The following is a 6,000-nucleotide window of genomic DNA, read 5'->3' as shown; positions in this document are numbered from 1 at the left end:
CACCACATTCATTATTTTCTCTATTAATTCATCTTTTGTTGGAATTTTAATATCTTTCCAGTATCTAGCATATAAAATCCTTACAGCAGTTGATATCATGATAACTAAATACACATCGTTTTCTTTATCTATAATATCTAAAATAATATTAAGCAAATAACTTTTGCAATTGAAGGAAGACTTTCTTTCGTTTTTGAGGTGAATTTAAGCCATTTATGTTGACAAAGTAAATATTCCATCCTGCCTTAACCATCATGTTTCTTTTTAATATTCACCTCTCTTTTTGTCTTCTTCTTGTTGCTATTGGTGAGTGCTTCCTTGCCCCTCTAGTTTCTTCTTTCTCTGGTTCTTCAATTGTCTCTGAATCATCTGATTTCTTTTCTTCCAGATCCATTTCTACACTTTCTAGTTATTTTATTCTCAGTTCCTCTTCCTCATTTTCTTCATTTCTCATCTCACCTTTCATCACTGTACTCAAAAAATTTTCTGCTTTTATTGTTGAATTTATATTATATCTCTGTGACTGGAATTGAAAAAAACATACCTTCTGGGAGAAGCCATCTATATGGTATTTGCTTTCCTCTTAAAAATTTTACTAGATCTTCATATTCTTTTCTCTTCTTTCTCACTCTCCATGGGACATGTCTCAGAATTTTCACTTTGCTACCCTCCACCATCCATTCCTTTTCCTGTGAGATCGTCAATATTTTATCTCTGTAAACAGTTCTGATGAATTTCACATGAATTTCTCTTGGTAGTTCATGTTTTCTTAGATAGAAAATTCTCACTCTTCTCGCTGAATCCAGATCCATGAATATCTCCTCTGTTGGCATGTTGATCCACTCTGATATTAAATCACCAATCAGACATTGTGTATCTTCCCCTTTCTGTTCTGGTACATTTTGTATTCTCACCACTCGAGCTGCACTCTCCATCTGAATTTCCATTAAAGTTGCCTCTCCATCATATTGGTTTTGTTCTATTTCCAGTATTCTAGATTGATCTTTTGTTGTCTTTTTTCTAATTTTCTAATTTTTTGTGTATTCTCATCTGCTTGATCTTTAATGGCTTTCAGTTGCACACTAAGATCATTTAGTTGTGTAGTTAAAACATCCAGACTAGCTTGAACTTGCAGAAATTGATTTGTGTGCTGCTGTCCCATCATCACTAGTTTTTCTATATTGTCTTGTAATGTCTGCTTCCAATCTTTCCCTTTCGGTTCCTCTTGTGTTAGTTTTCCCAAGCTTGACTCCAAATGGTTGGTTGGCAACCTTCAGTCTCGAAAGACTATGGTATAAGCCTACAGCACCTGATATTCCCAGGCGGTCTCCCATCCAAGTACTAACCAGGCCTGACCCTGCTTAGCTTCCAAGATCAGATGAGATTGGGCATGTGCAGGGTAACAGTTCCGGAGAGCCCCTAACTTTTGCTCCTTTTCCTGTCATCCTTTTTCTTCCTTCTTATATCTTCTTGCCTGTAAAACTCAAATATCTGTTATCACATATATCACTATCAATTACCCATACATCACATCACATCATCAAAAAATCAACTGTTCACCCATAAAAACCAACACAGAGAAATTTTAAGTCAAATAAACCTTTGCCTTGCAATGTTTTTTAACACCACTAGACATCCTCAGTGTATCATCCTCCTTACTTCACTTGTCAAGTCCTGTTCTTATCCTTGCAATGTCTTTTTAACTCTACTAGATGTCCCCAATGTTCTATGCTTCTTATTCTGTTATCTTGGTTTATTACTTACATTTGTTGCTATATCAACCGCATTCTGTTCCAGGAGATAGTCATAAGAACATAAGAACATAAGAACAGCCCCACTGGATCAGGCCATAGGCCCATCTAGTCCAGCTTCCTGTATCTCACAGCGGCCCACCAAATGCCCCAGGGAGCACACCAGATAACAAGAGACCTCATCCTGGTGCTCTCCCCTACATCTGGCATTCTGACTTAACCCATTCCTAAAATCAGGAGGTTGCACATACACATCATGGCTTGTACCCCATAATGGATTTTTCCTCCAGAAACTCGTCCAATCCCCTTTTAAAAGCGTCTAGGCTAGACGCCAGCACCACATCCTGTGGCAAGGAGTTCCACAGACCGACCACGCGCTGAGTAAAGAAATATTTTCTTTTGTCTGTCCTAACCCGCCCAACACTCAATTTTAGTGGATGTCCCCTGGTTCTGGTATTATGTGAGAGTGTAAAGAGCATCTCCCTATCCACTCTGTCCATCCCGTGCATAATTTTGTATGTCTCAATCATGTCCCCCCTCAAGCGTCTCTTTTCTAGGCTGAAGAGGCCCAAACGCCGTAGCCTTTCCTCATAAGGAAGGTGCCCCAGCCCCGTAATCATCTTAGTCGCTCTCTTTTGCACCTTTTCCATTTCCACTATGTCTTTTTTGAGATGTGGCGACCAGAACTGGACACAATACTCCAGGTGTGGCCTTACCATCGATTTGTACAACGGCATTATAATACTAACCGTTTTGTTCTCAATACCCTTCCTAATGATCCCAAGCATAGAATTGGCCTTCTTCACTGCCGCCGCACATTGGGTCGACACTTTCATCGACCTGTCCACCACCACCCCAAGATCTCTCTCCTGATCTGTCACAGACAGCTCAGAACCCATCAGCCTATATCTAAAGTTTTGATTTTTTGCCCCAATGTGCATGACTTTACACTTACCGACATTGAAGCGCATCTGCCATTTTGCTGCCCATTCTGCCAGTCTGGAGAGATCTTTCTGGAGCTCCTCACAATCACTTCTGGTCTTTACCACTCGGAAAAGTTTGGTGTCATCTGCAAACTTAGCCACTTCACTGCTCAACCCTGTCTCCAGGTCATTTATGAAGAGGTTGAAAAGCACCGGTCCCAGGACAGATCCTTGGGGCACACCGCTTTTCACCTCTCTCCATTGTGAAAATTGCCCATTGACACCCACTCTCTGCTTCCTGGCCTCCAACCAGTTCTCAATCCAGGAGAGGACCTGTCCTCTAATTCCCTGACTGTGGAGTTTTTTCAGTAGCCTTTGGTGAGGGACCGTGTCAAACGCCTTCTGAAAGTCCAGATATATAATGTCCACGGGTTCTCCCGCATCCACATGCCTGTTGACCTTTTCAAAGAATTCTATAAGGTTTGTGAGGCAAGACTTACCCTTACAGAAGCCATGCTGACTCTCCCTCAGCAAGGCCTGTTCGTCTATGTGTTTTGAGATCCTATCTTTGATGAGGCATTCCACCATCTTACCCGGTATAGACTCTCCCTCAGCAAGGCCTGTTCGTCTATGTGTTTTGAGATCCTATCTTTGATGAGGCATTCCACCATCTTACCCGGTATAGATGTTAGGCTGACCGGCCTATAGTTACCCGGGTCCCCCCTCTTTCCCTTTTTAAAAATAGGCGTGACATTTGCTATCCTCCAATCTTCTGGTACCGTGGCCGTTTTGAGGGACAAGTTGCATACCTTAGTCAAGAGATCTGCAACTTCATTCTTCAATTCCTTAATAACCCTTGGGTGGATGCCATCAGGGCCCGGTGACTTATTGATCTTTAATTTATCAATGAGGTCTGAAACATCTTCTCTTTTAACCTCTATCTGACTTAATTCCTCGGTTAGTCGGAGGAATGCAAAACAATGAAACCGCTTTTGCAAAACAAAGAAATGCAGATCTCCAGCCCTCTACACAGGCACTCCAAGATCTCCACAGGAAAAAGAAACTGAACATCTCAAAGCAAAGTTTATATTCCAAAACTATTAATTTGTAATCCAACAAGTTTTAGATTTGTAAAGTTAGAGTTATGCTCTCATATTTCCATAACAACCTCAGCAGGCCTCCTCCAAAGCTTCTTCTCACACAAGAAACAAATGAGTGGAAAAAGCCTCCACCCTCTTCCTCTTCCCAGAGGGGGAAAACCTGCCCCTCCTTCTTCTTCCTTCGGACAAAAGCTTAATCAGGCAGTCAATTAATCAATCAATGCCAGACACACACAGCAGAACAACACTCACTTGTTCTTCCAATGTCCTTCCCTGCTTGGGGCCTTCCAATGTCCTCCAATGTCTTCCAATGTCTTTCCCTGCTTGGATTAGTTTCAACAAGAATCCTCACCAACACCAACATTGATGGCTGGGTTCCCTTAGAGAAAAAAACAGTCCCTGGCTGGACCCTTCCTCTCTGAAACCGTACACCATCTGTAGGATCGAATCTCTCCTGATCACAGATCCTCAGATCTCATCAGATCCATGGTTTTTTGGCAGGAAATAGCATGCTTTTCCAAGAGCTTTCAAGAGCTCAGAAAAGCACGGCCATTCAGTTGCCTCTGACCTCGCCCCCCTCGATTTCCTGAACACCTGAATTAGCCCAACTGCTTTCCAAGATAACCTCTCTATATGCAAATGTGTCCCTCTACTTTCTGTGAAAGCATAGTTCCTTGATATTCCTTCCATCAAAGCAGAGAAGGCTAAATCTGTACCTCGTAATTCTAGTCATGCACTCCTCTGAGATCCTCGCCATTCAATAACAGCTGGATTTGAGTATTCAGCCATTTGAAATGTTGCTGCTGTTTACATGCAGAATGGTTCATGAAAATTAGATATGAATTTCACTGAACATTGAAGTGTGGATCTGAATAGCAAGATGCTTGTTAGTACTCACACAAGTCACAAGTGACTGGTAGAAAACAAACATAAGCCACCTGTGAATGAAGATGCACTATGAAACCACAGCACAATTGGTCACATTTTTCTGCATAATGATATATAGGGAGCTCTCTCTCTCTTTCCCTCTCTCTCATCCTTTTTTTATAATATCCTGTTTACTGCCATTTTTTCTTCTTTGGCTATAGTTTTGGTGTCATTTGTTTTTATTATGAAGAATTATTATTAAGATTGCTAACTTTTCCTTTCTAATAGTTTACCTTCCACTTGCTGCTTTGGGATTAGTCACAGGGCCAACAGCATCCAGTCAAGGGTACAAAAGAATGGGATAATAGCACAACGCTTCATAGCCAATCACTACTAGCTATATCCTCACACCAATTCATAGTGCAGGCAATGCTTTATGTCATCACTCCAAACTATTCGAAGGTATTGAAAAAGTTGATGAAAATGCTGATGAAAAATGCTTTCAGGTCAGTCCTATATGTAAACAAAATGAAGCATGCCTCTTAAAAATAGATTTCTCTAACCCATAACTGTGAACCCATAACTTGGAGGAGATCTGCCTGAGCCCTCCTCTGAGTGTAGCTGCCCTGGCTCCAAATATGGGATCACCTTGCGGCTGTCCTAGTCTCATCACAGCCAACCTCTGCAAAAGAGGGTCAAGGAAGCTGATTGGTCTGCCAGCTCTGGATAGTCTCGAAAGCTGGCCTTACAACTCAAGCTTGAGCGCTTACCAACCATCTCCATTCCAGTCAGCCTCTGGAAACTGGTTTTGATTGTACCCTCACAGGGCAAACACCATTTCCCTATTTCTCTTCCCTGGGTCACACTGTCCTGCTGGGCATGGTCTTCCTAGCATCATTCCATCCTTTGCTCAGTCTGCAGTAGGAAAAATAAAAATCTCCACTCTAAAAGGCCAATCAGGATTGGAGGAAAAATTTCCTACCCGCTTCCCCAACAGGCAACCAGTGAGAAATCAGACTGTATTTAATGGGTGAGCAGGTTGGGTCTCAACAAGCAGTGCAGAATGTCACCCTTTGAGCTTTGCAAGCTTTTTTCCCCCACCTCTTTCCCTTCAATTGCTTCCTCATGTTCTACCCACGTGTGTGGAGGTGGACCCAGGCAAGGGAAGCTCTCTTCCCCAAATTCATGGGGGGATCTGTGTTCCAGAGATGCTGATTATTATAAAACTCAATTGTATTACTTTTTGTCACTCCTGAGATGTTAGAATTAGAAATATCCTACAGACACTGTACACAAGAGTCTCAAAGTTCCAATCTGGGAAATAAAAGCAGTGTATAAGGAGAAATGGGCACAGTTTAG

At 42.0% G+C, this 6,000-nt stretch overlaps 1 pseudogene; it reads right to left on the bottom strand.

The window, feature by feature from the left end:
• Window positions 1–1,297: 1,297 nt before the first annotated feature.
• LOC136646851 (5S ribosomal RNA) lies at window positions 1,298–1,416 on the bottom strand (annotated as a pseudogene).
• Window positions 1,417–6,000: the final 4,584 nt, after the last annotated feature.

Source organism: Tiliqua scincoides, chromosome 3 (assembly GCF_035046505.1).
Source record: "Tiliqua scincoides isolate rTilSci1 chromosome 3, rTilSci1.hap2, whole genome shotgun sequence".
Lineage (NCBI taxonomy): Eukaryota > Metazoa > Chordata > Lepidosauria > Squamata > Scincidae > Tiliqua > Tiliqua scincoides.
The sequence above is the reverse complement of the archived record's forward strand: the minus strand, read 5'-3'. Positions and strand labels throughout refer to the sequence as shown.